General features: G+C 41.4%; 1 long non-coding RNA gene across 1 annotated transcript in view; it reads left to right on the forward strand.

Moving 5' to 3' along the window:
* The window catches only part of LOC306819895, a 37,838-nt gene extending 34,711 nt beyond the window's left edge, over window positions 1-3,127 (forward strand). The window contains exon 4 of the long non-coding RNA XR_013778621.1: window positions 3,003-3,127. This is a non-coding gene — a long non-coding RNA (uncharacterized lncRNA). The remainder of the gene's footprint in view (window positions 1-3,002) is intronic.
* Window positions 3,128-14,265: the final 11,138 nt, after the last annotated feature.

Genomic DNA, 14,265 nt, shown 5'->3' on the forward strand with positions numbered 1-14,265 from the left:
ATCATTCTTGTCGTCCTTCTTTAATCAAACTTTGGGCCTTTTTCATTCAACTTGTTAAATGTGTGTTTTACTCTGACTTTGATTACAGACTATAAAGTAATTAATAAAACAGACAACAGTCATATCTTCTGTCATTTAGTCATAATCTCCTAGGTTGAAATATGGTGGTAGTGGACGAATCAGGTATAATAAAGATGTCAATTTGATCAATTTGATTTTTACCTGCTGTGAATCCTATAATAATGGAGCAAGCCAAAGACCCTGTAACTGCAGTCTAAAAAAACTCTGAGGTGGAAATTATGAAGAATGAACATGTCATATTTGTTTTTGGTTCATGCCCATAATGTGGCAAGATAGTCAATCACCGCCACCAACGAGTTCAAACAGCTGCTGTTTTGCATTTCGATCTTTGACCTGGCACTTTACATTGTGGGAATCAGTACACAAAGTTGTCTAGTCCGATGCGTCCTGTCACTTTTTCCCAAATAAATATGACATCCTGGCATACTGCATTTTGGCCAAATCAGTACATACTAATAGTATAGTTTGCTGTTTTAGAAACAGCCTCTATGCAATTGTAGCATTGGACTTCATGGGCTGTACTCAATTGTATATTACATCTCATGTGGCCATTCTAGGAACTACAGTATCTGAAATGACACTATCATGTGTCATTATCATGTTTAAGAACCGCCTCAAATGGGAAAACAATGGGCCCCATTGTTTGAAAGTGGTTTGACATTTACAGTAACAAAGTTCATGAGCTGTGTATGACATTCAAGTTTGTATATAGTGCATAGTGTATATATATATGTATATGTATGTATATATGTGTGTGTGTGTGTGTGTGTGTGTGTGTGTGTGTGTGTGTGTGTGTGTGTATATATATATATATACGCATTAACAGGGTTGGCTGTGTCAGTTTATTTAATGCCTTCATTATTTAACATGTGTTGTTTATGTGAGGCACGAGTGAACTCTTTGTTTTGCTTTTCAAAGAGTTCTAAGAAGTTTTTATTTCAGCAAGCTAAAAGAGTTGAATAAAAAATGAACATTGCCACCAGCTTGTAAATGTAGCTCATTTCAGATACAGCGGTCGTCTTATTAGAGACATAATCAGTCGTTGCCAGCTATACATTAAATTTGATATTTTCCACCTCTGTCTGAAATCAGGGACCCACTGTACCAAACACTGTTATGAATTTTAAACAGGGTAATCTCTCTGTTATCACTGTAAACTGCATATGTGGGACGCTTGACAACCATAGCAACAGTAACTAAGGAGGTGTGGGTGTAGCAAATACAACAGTTTCCCAAAAAAACACACACACAAACCTGTCGTCGTCCTCTGTCTAGCAGGTGAAGGGCAGGAAAGGGTTTGTGCACGAGGCAGCTAAGTGGCTCAATGCGCTATCGACTGGCTCACGTGGCAACCTGCAGAATTCCACCGCCTCCCCACCAGCCTGGCAGACTATCTGCTCACCCCTCCCCTCCCTCCTTCCTTCTCAGCCTCCCTCCTTTCCTCTCTCCCATCCCCACTTGAGCAGCTTCAGGGAAGCGGTGACGTGGGAGCTCCCTGCTCTGAGAGAAATAGGCTTGGAAGGAAAGCCTGGCAGAGAGCGAGGGTGAGGAGGAGAGAGTGAGAGAGAGACAGAGAGAAAGAGATGCTGCACTACAGAGAGAAATAGGGAGAGAGAGAGAGAAAGGAAAGAAAGAAAGGAAAAAAAGATAAAGATCCTCCTCTCCCAGCACTCGTTGACAATGACGCTGGGAGAGTCATTTCGAAGCAATGAGCCAGAAAACGCAGAGCCGCCGCTGCCATTCATCCTCCTAAGCACGACACTCAGTCACCACCTCGCCACAATCGCATTCATCTCCCAGAGAATAGAACCAGCTTAATAAATGTATGGCAGAATGCTCGTGCTATAAAAACAGCCCATTGAGTGCTGTGACTCAAATTCATTGGAAGTAATAGAAAAGTGGATTGGGATTCAGCTAGACGTCCTGGCTGTGCAGCTCTTTTGAATATGAATGAAATTGATTCGAACAAAAAAAGATTGCTTTCATTATTTATTTTAATTTTTTTTAGTGTTTGTAGAGGATAATAGAAAAGAAGGGAACATTTTGAAGATTAATTACAAGCAGGCATTATGTGCTCACAACAACACGTTTGACAAATCACAACCAGAATGATTGCATCTTAAAGTTAGTCATTCCCCTCAGCATCAAAAATGTAATCAGTCCACATTTAAAAACATGTTTGAGATATTCTCTTATGAAGAATTCAGCTAAGTTTATCTATTCAGCATGACAAAGAAGGCTTCTTTAATTTTGCCTTTTTTTTTAAATTACCAAAGTGGCTAAAAATTGAAATTACCTAAAATCCCAAAATAAACATGTTACAAGTAAATCATGTTTATTAATCAAGCAATCACTCAAGATGTTACTCGTTTAATAACCCAAAAAATGACGACATTCATTGCAGTAAATTGTCATATCACTTATCCTCCTCCAAGTAGGACATCTTGTAATTACCTGAATTGAATATTAATGTTCCAGCTACCAGCCTTACTCCATTTTCTCTTCCTCTACAAATAATCAAAAATACCATTTCATTTCCCCCGTCAGCCCCGGGTCATGTGCTGACGATGAGATGGAAAACACAGCGTGTCGTTAAGCTGCCAGCTAATCAGCGTTTGGCTAGTAATCCCCTAGCAGCAACACCCCCCCCCCCCCCCCCCCCCCTCCATCAAGTCTTCCAAACAGGCCCCTGTACTCCCTCCAACACCATTTACACCACCTCCACCTCTGCTGCTGCTGCTGTAGTGAGTCTGTGAGATGGATGGCACAGCCCTAATCACCCCCTGCAGTGCACTGTCAGCATGGCTGCAGGCCGCTCTTAACATTTACACCACATGATCATACACGCACACACAATAAACACAAGCATATGAGTGAGAAAATCTCCCCTCACTACTCTCCTTCTCTCTTTGCTCCTCCAGCTCTCTTCCCTCCTCCTGCAAGGCCCGGCACACACCACCACCTCTCTCGCTGTCACCTTAGATGGATTCACTTGGATGTGGCCGTGTCCTGAGGGCTGAGGGAGGAAGCTCTCCTCCTCCTCCACTTGCTCATCTCCTCACATAGCGTCCTCCTGCCGTTATCTGCAGCCTCGAGAGTCATCAGCGGGCGCTGCAGCTCTAGCTTCCAGCTGTCTCAGCAGCAGCTCCAGCAGGGGAGACTGCTGCCAGAGGAGCCAGGAGGGAGGCCGCTCGGATATCAGCATCCTCTCATGTGGCCCGTTTCAAGGTTCAGTCCGGTTTACATAAAGGCATGAACACAAGCAAACCTACACACACACCTTCCTGGTTAGCTTTCATTTCATGAGCATCGAAAATCCTAATTATTTTTTTTTTGTGTTTAAAAACTCAGTTATTAGTCCCTCTGAATCAGAGACCAGTGTTCCTTTTACATGTCTAGAGTAAAATTTGATGAGACATTTTGTAGCTAAACCTGCAGGAAGTGTTATTTCAGGTTATAAAACCAGACTGAAATAAATACGTCTGTCTTAATGTTACCAAAAAAGGCAAACAAGGTCATCAGCTAAAACATTATTTCTATATGGTTATTTTGTTATGCCTGTAGTGGCTGTCAATGAGTAATGCAGAAGGGCCTTTGTCTACAATATCTATGAAAAACATCTGAGTGTTAAATTTGACAGACCACCTTCACATTTACAGGACAAAAGAGACAAAGATGTCTAGAGGGGTTGACTTGACTAAATCAACACAAAAGTAAAAAGTAGCTGAAAGTGAAGCTTAATTAAAATCCTTCCTTTAATTCCTTACATGGTTCCTTCAGGTGAGTGGCTGGGTTGATGTTTGTCATCACACACACCAGCTGTGGGGAGCACTAGATCGTTGGAAGGACAGTAACCCTTGCCATGAAACTGAGAAAAACGGGGCCCATTGAAAAATAGCCCGAAACATCTCTCACTTAAAATCCCCCCATATAGTTTCAAGAACATCACAATTCTGAAATGTTGTTGAATTACTTTTCACACATGTACCTCACAGCTGAAGATTAAGAGGGCCACACTCTCACAATTTGAAACACCCTGATTGGTTAAGGATTGTGCCTGGGCAGTGCACAAAACCCCAGGCGTGCGGTGAAGAGTATAAACGACAGCATCACTCCGCCCACTTACTCATACTGACTGTTGCAGACTATTATACCTGCTGTCTCCACATACAAGCTCACACCCCACTTTGCAAAGATTAGTTTTTTATTTGGGTGCTGGCAGAAAAAAGAAAAAATAGCTTAACATGCATGACAAAACTCATTTGTAACAAATTAGTTCTGGACAATGTTGGAAAACATTGAATAGTGCAGTGCATGTGTGAATGAAGTGAAGAATCTGGACAAGCTCTGTTGAACTGCTCATCATTTGTTTCCTATCATATGTGTTGGAAATGTATATTATGCACCCACGTTGGGTATATTCCAAAATGAAATTGTGATGACTTAAATCAGCAGAAACCAATCCAGATAATTTAAATTTGAATTAAGAGTAAACACCCACATTCCCTTGAAAAGACATTTAACTGTGTCAGCGAGAGGATTGTTCTAAAAGTCAGATGAAAAAGAGTTTTAAGAGCTTCAAATGTAATCATTACTAAAAGTTAGGCAACCCAGACTCTGTTGTTTCATGTGATTCAACTCTTATAACCTGAGTGTACCAATAATACAAACACCTCTTCAGATTCCCATTTAACACTTCAGCTCAGGTTCACTAAGGATGCAATGTGGCAGCTAATAGCTTGAAAAGTTGTGCATCATTTGCTCCATCTCAAGCTCTAATTCACATAGTTGATGGAGCTAATGATATTCAGGCGCTATGAAGTTCTTCTTCTCCGAGCAGTTTGCTTTTTGTTTCGCGTCTAAAAGCTGTCTTCACTCTGTGCAGAGGTGAGAAGTTATACTGACAGAGCTGATTTGTCCACATAAACATGACGAGCTAAGCGTTTATTCTGATGCCGGACTTGATGTCAAACAAGTTTCAGTGTTTAAGAGCCTTCTCTCTGAACGGAGCAAGCAAGGGCAAAAGGTGTATCCCCTCCTGGTGTGCTTCAGATCGTCTCAACAGATGTGGAGGACGTGTTGAGTCGCTAATAGCCGCGGACTGATTTAACCCCTGGTTGTTTTAACAAGTAATGTCAAAGTCATATTTAAAGACTTATTATATAGATAATTTAATTTGAATTCATACGGGGGCCGGTGGTTGTTTTTCTGATCTCTGGATCAATTTAAGTGTGACATCTCTTAAATAGTGCACCACAGTTCCAGCGTGTGTGTAGCTGTTAGGCGCTGCTGTTTGTGAAGTAGGCGCTTTTTCACATTAAGTCTTATTTGCATATAAGAAAGCAGTTTAATGGCAGTGTAATGGCTCAGCACAATCAGGGCTTACATGTGATTGTAAATTAGACTGAGTCTTTTTGACTCATCGCAAAGGTTTAGCAGCTACAAAAGCAACACAATATTTGTGTCTGTTTCTTATTTTCTGTCTACTTTTTATCAACAGATCAGACTCATAAGTTCACATGTCATGTATCCAAGCCCATTTTCAGAGAATCTATCCAGAAAAGGTTGGTTATATTGCTGACTTTATCATCAAGAAGGATACTTCTTTGGCTCTGAAGATGACAAGCATTTCCTTTAATTGGATCGCCTATTCGTAGATACTGTCGGTTGACGGTATCACATGCTGATTATGAAAAAATAACTTTCTGATGAATGAGAATAGGCCAATATTTAGACCACCAAAACATTTCACATGTGTTATGTCACATATTTAGCTCCAGTTGTCCAGGATATATTGGGATTTCTGTCTCATATGTAAAGAAAACTCGGCAGCTGTGGGTCCTACATGTTCAACTAAAAAGAAAATGTGCTTTGATTAGCTTTTACAGTTGATAAAGACATGAAAGATGGCTGCAGCGATGTTGGAGTTTGTGTCTTCTGCTGCCTATCCAGAGACACAGCAGCAGCATCCAGCAGAAGTTGTTATGATACCTGAAATTCCTCCTCTGAATTTTTGGCCTGTGAGCTCGTCTCTGAAGTAGCTCCCAGCAGCACTCGCTTTATCGTGAGCTTCCTTTTACAGCTTCTCTCCTTTTAAAGAAGACCTTCTCTGTGGTGGCAAGCTGCTCTGTGACTGTGCCTATTCTCTAAAACCGCTCTCTCTGGAAGCTTCTCTCCAGAGTGACACACACACACACGCTTCTCCATACATCCTCGTCTGAGTAAAGAACGTCCACTCATGACTCAGAGCTGATCATGTGTTGATGATGGAGTTGGCTTTCTTGTAGTTTTTCCAGTTATTTGAGGTGTTTCTCATTTACTCGCAGCTGCTTATCGGGGTAGTGCCACACACTGCACACTGTCCAGTGGGTATGTGGCTTCTCTTGTGTCTGTTATAATTATGACTTTCAACTCTTTTTATTGTAGTTTTATGAAAATCATCCTCATTCAAATAGGTTTGAAACTTGTGAAAATCAAGATCCACCAGTATCAGTTGTTCAACAAACCTTATACACTTTAAAAAAGACTCTTAGTGCCCTTTCATTCATTTAATTTTGTCTGTGGTCGCGACACTAATTTTTTCAGAAATAATAATTAGTCTATGATTAATAGATCAAATCAATGCAGACAGAAAGAGCAGAGTCTTGTATTTTTTCAGGTTAATTCATAAACTGAAATGGAATAGATGTAACTGATCTTGGTAGCTCTTAATCAGATAAATGGAAATCTAAATAATGGTTCATGTGCATTTAAAGTAACTCCTTAGTAGAATTCTTTGTGTATGAAAGTCTTTGCATTGACTCTTAAGCTTAAACCTTTGAAGGCATTTGTCTGTTTACTGTTTGAAGGTAACATGTTGGAAGTCAACTTCGACTTAATTTGTTTCCTCGCAGTGCGATTAGTTTAACGGCCTTACATTAAAAGGACAGACAAAGGGAAGTTGATGAAGTCAAATTGGAGAGAAAGGATTTTACTAACAGAGACTGTTAGTAGCAATTAGATGAATGAAACAAGATACCATCTATAATGTAAAAAGAGACCCTCCCCGACTTGTCCATGGCATTAAAACCCTTCCAAATTTTACCATCAAAATCTAACAGGATTGTTGTCCCATTTTAGTGGCAAGCACATTTTAGTGTCAAGCACAAAGTAGAGTATGAAGTAAATACAGTTTTTAAGGCTGAATTTAAAGTTGCTGTAAAGTCTGTTTAAAAGCACCAATTGTTGTCAGCATTTGTTGTGAATTGTATGTCACTGTTATACTTCTTTTATAGACTCTACCCTAAAACATTTGGAGGTGTCATGCACTAAACTAGCTGGTGATCCGGTTATAGCATGGTTAATGCCCTAATTTTTTTGGCACCTCTCCATATGACTTCCCCTGCCTGTTCTACCTGTGCACACGTGCATCTGTGAGTCTGAAGGATGCATGTACCCATCTGCTTCTCCCTTGACCTGTTGACCCAGCCCTCAAATGAAATCATGTGTCCTCTCCGCTCAGCTGCGGTCTCTGTCTCTGTTCCAGCCTCCCCACCAACCACACGCATGTCGCCTCCACCGCTCCCTGCCAGATACACAAATATGCCGCTTTGTATTGGCATCAAAGGTGCAGTGGACTGCTGTAAAAACTGCATCTCCCAGCAGTCATTTAGTGCAACAATAACAGGTCAGTCAGCGTGAGTTTATGCTCCCACCTGCTGCTGTCAAACCTGGCTTCTTGTGTTTATCTTCTGCGCCAGGAGCTGAGCTGGTAGTGAAGACTGCAGCTGATCTAAACGCTGAAGATACTTCTCTCATCAATGAACTCCCCTTAGTCTGCACAGATGACTGTGAGTTGAATCATCTCAGGACTCCAACAGAGTAGGAAAGTTGATAGACGTGATCAATGGCGTCAATGAAGGAGATTTCAGTAACGTCACCATGAACACACTCTCCTTCATGACAACTTTCCAGCTGTGAGTCACAGAGCCGATGGTCATTGCGTACAAACATACACTGCTACCTGCCTTTGACGTCCTCACACACACACACACACAAACACACGTCAGTATAAATCACACAAACAACAGTGTGAGTCACCGTGATGTCAGCACATCTTCTCCCCCCCCCCCCCCCCCCCCGTCCATACCCACAGGAGACGCTAACAGCTCGTGTGGAGAACAGGGGTGTGTGTTGACGTAAGCAGAAGCACTTGAGCAAAAAACCTCCTGTGAGACTCATTTTCAGTGAGTCATGTGCACCTATTAACCTCTCTGTCATTACATTGCTGATAAAAATAACTTCAATGCGGGGATTTGCGTCTTGAACGTCGAATTTCATTCCGGTGATTTATGTTCAGCTCTTTTAACATCCTTTAAAATGATACTCAGAGGAGGAGACCTTTCATTAGTGGGACTTCATGAATCCAAAAGAATTGACTCTGTCACCTCGGCAGGTTAGAAACATTTGTCACACAGTTGGAAATACAATTCTTCAGAGGCTGCTCTGCAGATTACATTTTCCTTTTGTGCCTACTACAAAGACAGATCTGTTGAAAAAGAAGGTCAGAGCTCTTTAAACGTGCTGTTTAAAATCTGTCTTACATGCCAACGTCAAACCCACCTGTGAGAGTCTAGTTTGGAAAGATACATATTGGTTTAACTCTCAACCTAACCGATAGTGTATACTGTCACAACATATGCAGTGAAAGTGTAGCCTCTACGCCAAACAAAAACTGTAATATACTGATAAATGAGTCATCTACATTCTCAATGTCACATAATTTACATTTTATATAGCTCGTGTGAGGGACTTTTGTTCTGTGATGAATTGGATGACTCTTAATCTCTTTTCTGATATCGTCTTGTACATGACATGTAAGTAGATTTTTTTGACAAAAAAATCTCCACATTCTTCGGCAGTGATAGCTGGTGATGGCAGTAAAGCGGCTGTATAGTCCTCATCGCAGCATCCTTGGGTTTGAATCCGACCTCTGCCCTTTGCTGCATGTCACCCCCCCCACACACACACACACACACACTCCTCACAACATTTCCTGTCTCTCTTCAGCTGTCCAATAATAAAGGCAAAAAAAGGCCCCAAAAAATAATTTCATAAAAAAATCTGCCTTTTAATTGTCAAATGTATCACCCACTCTGAATGTTTTTATGGAAACATTTCGAAGATAAAAGTTAAGCCTCTCTGCATTCAGTTAATAGCTTTAAGACACCAACACTACTGGCAGCATTACAAAAAGAGTTTTAAACGAATACATGTGTAGAAATAATAGTTCTTCTCTGTGCTGGTCTTGTTTGCTTCAGAGCATCAGTTTTAATTTCATCCATTTCAAAACTCCCCACAGGAGTTTCAAATTCATGTTTTGTTCCATCTGTCGTCACATGAAATCTTAAAATGCATATTAAAGCTTCAATCTTGTACTGGAGTTCTAATACTCCTAATAGAATAAAAACAGATGTCCATTTTGTCAGAATCAATGTTTTACCATGTGCTGAATCCCGTTCTCCTTCTCCCCCCCCCCCTCACTATCCGTTATAACCAGCAGCAGTAAAATACGACAGGACTCTGGCTGAGCGGTTGTTACTGCTGCATTAAAAGCTGCCAGCAGTGGTGACTCACAGTTTGAGCTTTATAAAACAAAACGGGGAAACAGTTGTTGCAAGTCCCTTCTGATAATAAAATGAACAATGAAATGGAGTGATGACAAGTTTAGCCTGTTCTGCTGCAGCCGAGAAGGACCACAATTGTAACATCTTCTGTTCTTTCAACCCCACTCTATAACTTCTACTAAAGTTGACACATTTTCAGAAACGGTTGTCCCTCCTCAGTTACACATTAGCCGTTTAATTTCACGTGTCAGCTTGTCAGAAAGTTTTGTGTAAGGTCAGGAAACAAATCAATGTTCTGAAGCCAAGGGGAGACCTTCGGCTGAAGTCCACAGTCTTTCTTGACAGCATTCTCTGTCAGGTTGTCCGTGGACAGCTGGACCATTAAAAGAAACCTTTTCTGATTTATTAAGAACCAGAAAGCTTCTTTAGACTAAACGATTTCAGCTTCGTAACCACTTGTTTGCAGTAAATCATTGTCGTCAACAACAACAAATATTTTCATTCAGGAGCATTAAAATCTCAATCAGTAAATGCAGATTCAGTGAAACAGAAGATTGTCATATAAATTGTATGCAAGAGAACCAGTGAGTCACCTCTTGAGCTCTTCTGTCTAAAGGTCGGGAGACCTTGCTGCATGTGTACTTTACATCTATATTTCTGTTCATATAATGAGGAATTATGCACCATAATAAATCTTATTATTTCCACCGGACCTCGCTTCATGACACCTCGCCTCCCCTTTATCCCCCCCCGTTCTTCTTTGGCTGTCATTTGATCTGCAGTTCAGCGCTGTGACGCAGACTGAGCGTCACTTCTTCCTATGTGGAAATGTCATCTTAATCAGGCGTGCTCACTGACTGGGAGAGCCGTGGTATCAACGGAGCCACGTCAGGAGCAAATCTTTTTTTTGGCCATCAGCATCAGCTACCATGTTCTGAGTTCAAGTTATTTGCTGCAAATGAATCTTTTGTTAAACTTACACTCTTGAGATGTTTCTTCATTTTATTTTTTTAGTTGATGTATTTTGTGCTTCTTTCCAGCCCAGCACATTTACTGTAAATTGGTCTCTGAATATGCTCTGATTTATTGAGTAGCTTTTAACATCCACCTGACAGACCTTTTTCTTTTGTATTTTGTAACCGGGAATCTTTTTGGCTTTTGCTTTCCTTCTTTTTCTCTGCTATAAATACATTTTACTGTTCACTGTTTCATTGTAGAAAATAATTTTTTTTTCCATTTGCACATGCCCCCTAATTGAATGATTACTTGCATGGCACTTGATGTTCCTGTCTGTCTAAACTAAAAGGTTCAAGTTTCAAGTTTGAACCAAAAGAACAACACAGGGCTGTTTATGTTCTTGTTTTTTCCTTATGTTTTAAAGCATATCAAGCTATGTGAAATGGGAATTACGGATTAAACTCCTCTTTTCAAAATCACCTCATTAAAATAGGCTTCTTCTCTTTAGTTTCCTGTTAATCCTCGCTGTCACATGTGCTTTATAGCTGAGGGGGAAGTGATCTTAACCAAGTCATTCAGCCAGTTTCAGCAGCTGTTCACCAAACAATATTGAATGTCCATTAATACAGAATGTTGACGGTGAAGGCAGAGGGGTCGTTCATTTATTTATTTAAAAAAAAAAACTGGCAGTAACTCCAACACAACTGTGAACGTTTCTTTATTTATTAACCTAAAGAGGACATCAAATGTTATGGGTTGACAATTCAGTGTATGTGTAAAAGACACCAGACAAGTTTGTCGGATACGGACTCGGTTGTTTGCATTTGTAACATGAGCGTTTCAGTTATATCAAATTGTCATTAAAGACGTGGCGCTTTAACAGCGGGATAAACACCCGCTGCTTTGGTGCTGTAGCTCATATCTCCGTGCTGCATGTTTTGTGTATCCCGTTCTCCTATGTTAAACTGCACCCTGAGCTGTATGTGCGCCGCAGCACAGGTAAAGTTCACTGTTGAACCATTAACGACACGCGCACGTGCTGCATCACATTTCATCCGCTCTGGTAACACGTGCCACCTTATAAGACTCTTACATTTAGACAAAACCGATGTCGCGTGAGCTCCGTGTATCGACCTTTGGCATCAGCAGTCACTGTTCCCATCTGATCACACTAAATGCCATATCTGATCAATCCTGTTATCTGCTTGTGAAGTCATCATGTTATTGGCCGGGTTAGCAGACAGGTGACATTTCTCGTTCTCCTCGCAAAAAAAAAGCTGTCTTGGCAATATTTCATGAGAGGAATACCACACTCTAACTTCCCCGCCTCTCATTGACAACAGCTTATTTCCCCTGTAGTTAAATTTGGAAATGACGCAGCTGAATTTAGAGACTCAATGCATAGCGCTTCACCCTTGTGCGCGCGCCAAGGCTGCTGTTCCTCGCGCACGTGCCCACCCTGCCGCAGAGAGCAATCCAGTGAAGAATAATCAATATTTAGACAGCAGTCAGTAGACTAATAAGGCGTTTGTTTGAATAAAGAGACGCATTTAAGTATACTATGGAGATTATTGTATGTGATATTTCATCGCTGATTTGCACTCATTGCCTTATAAGGACAGGCAGTCGTGCCTTTCTGCAATAGGCCAAGCGCTGCAGCCTGCGGGAACCCTGCACTTTAACCCTCTCACTGCTGAATTTTATTTGATTGAACGTATGAAACAATGCCAGGATGGCGTAGAAGACTATCTTCTTTGTCATTTTAAAGCACATAAATGCTTCCTTGATGGCAGTGCAATGGATACCAGTTAATGGGATACATTATCCAGAGTCCATAAACAGCTAGACATTACATGTTTAACCCTCCCTTTGTCCAGCCTTTCCTCCAAATTCACTGGAGTAACCTTAGTTTTCAATCATAACTGTCAGTATGTTATCAGAGGGCTCTATGTGCCTAAAACGTACATCCTGTGCCGGTTCACACATCAGTGAGTCAAATGTGTGCAAGCTCTCTGTGCCAAGTGATAACGGAACCGGCTGGTGCCTGTCCTGTCGGGGTTGTGCGCACACAGAAATAACCCCGCTGGACTGAAAGCCGGCGGGGTTTGAGGATGCTGACCTACATCGGCAGCCACAAGACCAGGGGCTATCTTTTTTAACTCCGCGAAAATCCCGCAGAAAATCCCCGCGACACGGTGCCATCTGAAATGTCATCTCTTTGTGTGACCTTGACTCAAGAGAGGATGTGGGATTCTATTCGGTGTCTAATGCGCGTAACAGTGGCCATCTCCCCCGCAAGTCAACTCGAGGCAGACAATGATCCATGCCATATTATCCTCATAATGCAGCAGCTCTGTGAGATGCAGAATTGGATGAGACTGTTTGATACTTTCACTGGGATTCTCGGTATGAAGAGGCCTTGTTCTGGTTGAGGTATAATAAATCAGGCTCTGGCCTTCACGCTGTTTGGGCCCATTGAGGGTTTTTTAGGCGGAAATACGTTTTAAATTATATCTATGAGTTACTTTGAAATTAAAGAGTAAATGAAACAGCATCATGTGTCCCAGCTCTTAATACGTTTTGGATAGCTCTGTGGGTGGTAGCCTACACTAAGGACGCACTCCAGTAAAATCTCGCATTAACCCGGACTCGAGACGAATTTTGACTGAAAAATACATGAAGCGAAGGGCTTCGCTTCATTAAGGTTGCATTAATTCAGTTGCAGGCCTACGTTAGTTCGATCAGTCCATCGTGGTTTAGGGTTAAACGCTTTTTTTTTTTTTTTACATGGCACGTATTGCAGCTCGATCTCGCTTCACATGCAGCGACATCGCAGGGAGACATGATGCCTTCAGTGTCTCATCTATAGTCGGAATCTAGAGAACCAAGACCAAATATTCATTTGTTGCACTTGTTTTTTGATGGGCATTTTATAAAGGGAAGAGTTGGCCCATAATGTTATCTATGTGCAGTATCCCTTGACATGCCGCGTTGTTTTTATCAAGCTGGCTTCACATCATGACTCGTGCTTTTGGGTCCGTCTGAAACCCCTGTATTGGAGGAAATGCTGTCTGTAACAGTGATGTAGGCTACCGATATGGTTGTGTCTGTTAATAGATTTAAAGTGGAAAGGTGCCGTATGTGGTCTATGTTTTGATGCCTTTAAATCAGAAACACTTTATTAATCCCAGGAAAAACTCGGTTGTAGCCTTTGCTCATTGTTACGTGGCCTGGATGACACCATCAGTTGTTGACTGACAACAGCAAGCCTACTTTTTCTTATTGCTCTTGATGGCATCAAGTGTGTTCTTCAAATGTTAAATGAATCATTGGTAAAGGCTGATCCACACCTCTACGAAGAATGTGTTAGGCTATAATAGCTGGATTAAACTGCACCCACGTTACTTAGGCTTGAGCACTCTGTTTCCATTTCATGTCATGCCATTACTGAATCAACGTCAGGGTATCACGTGTAAAAGAACGCTGACTTTGCAGCATTCTAACTATTTGCAGCACTTTTAAATAGGCTACTGTTCACACGCCATCAATGTCGCGATTACATATATATGGTCAGCCCTTGAAGGCAGCACGGGAACAACCTCCGCCCCTATTACCGCCCCCT

The sequence above is a fragment of the Symphodus melops genome, assembly GCF_947650265.1.
Source record: "Symphodus melops genome assembly, chromosome: 2".
Taxonomy (NCBI): domain Eukaryota; kingdom Metazoa; phylum Chordata; class Actinopteri; order Labriformes; family Labridae; genus Symphodus; species Symphodus melops.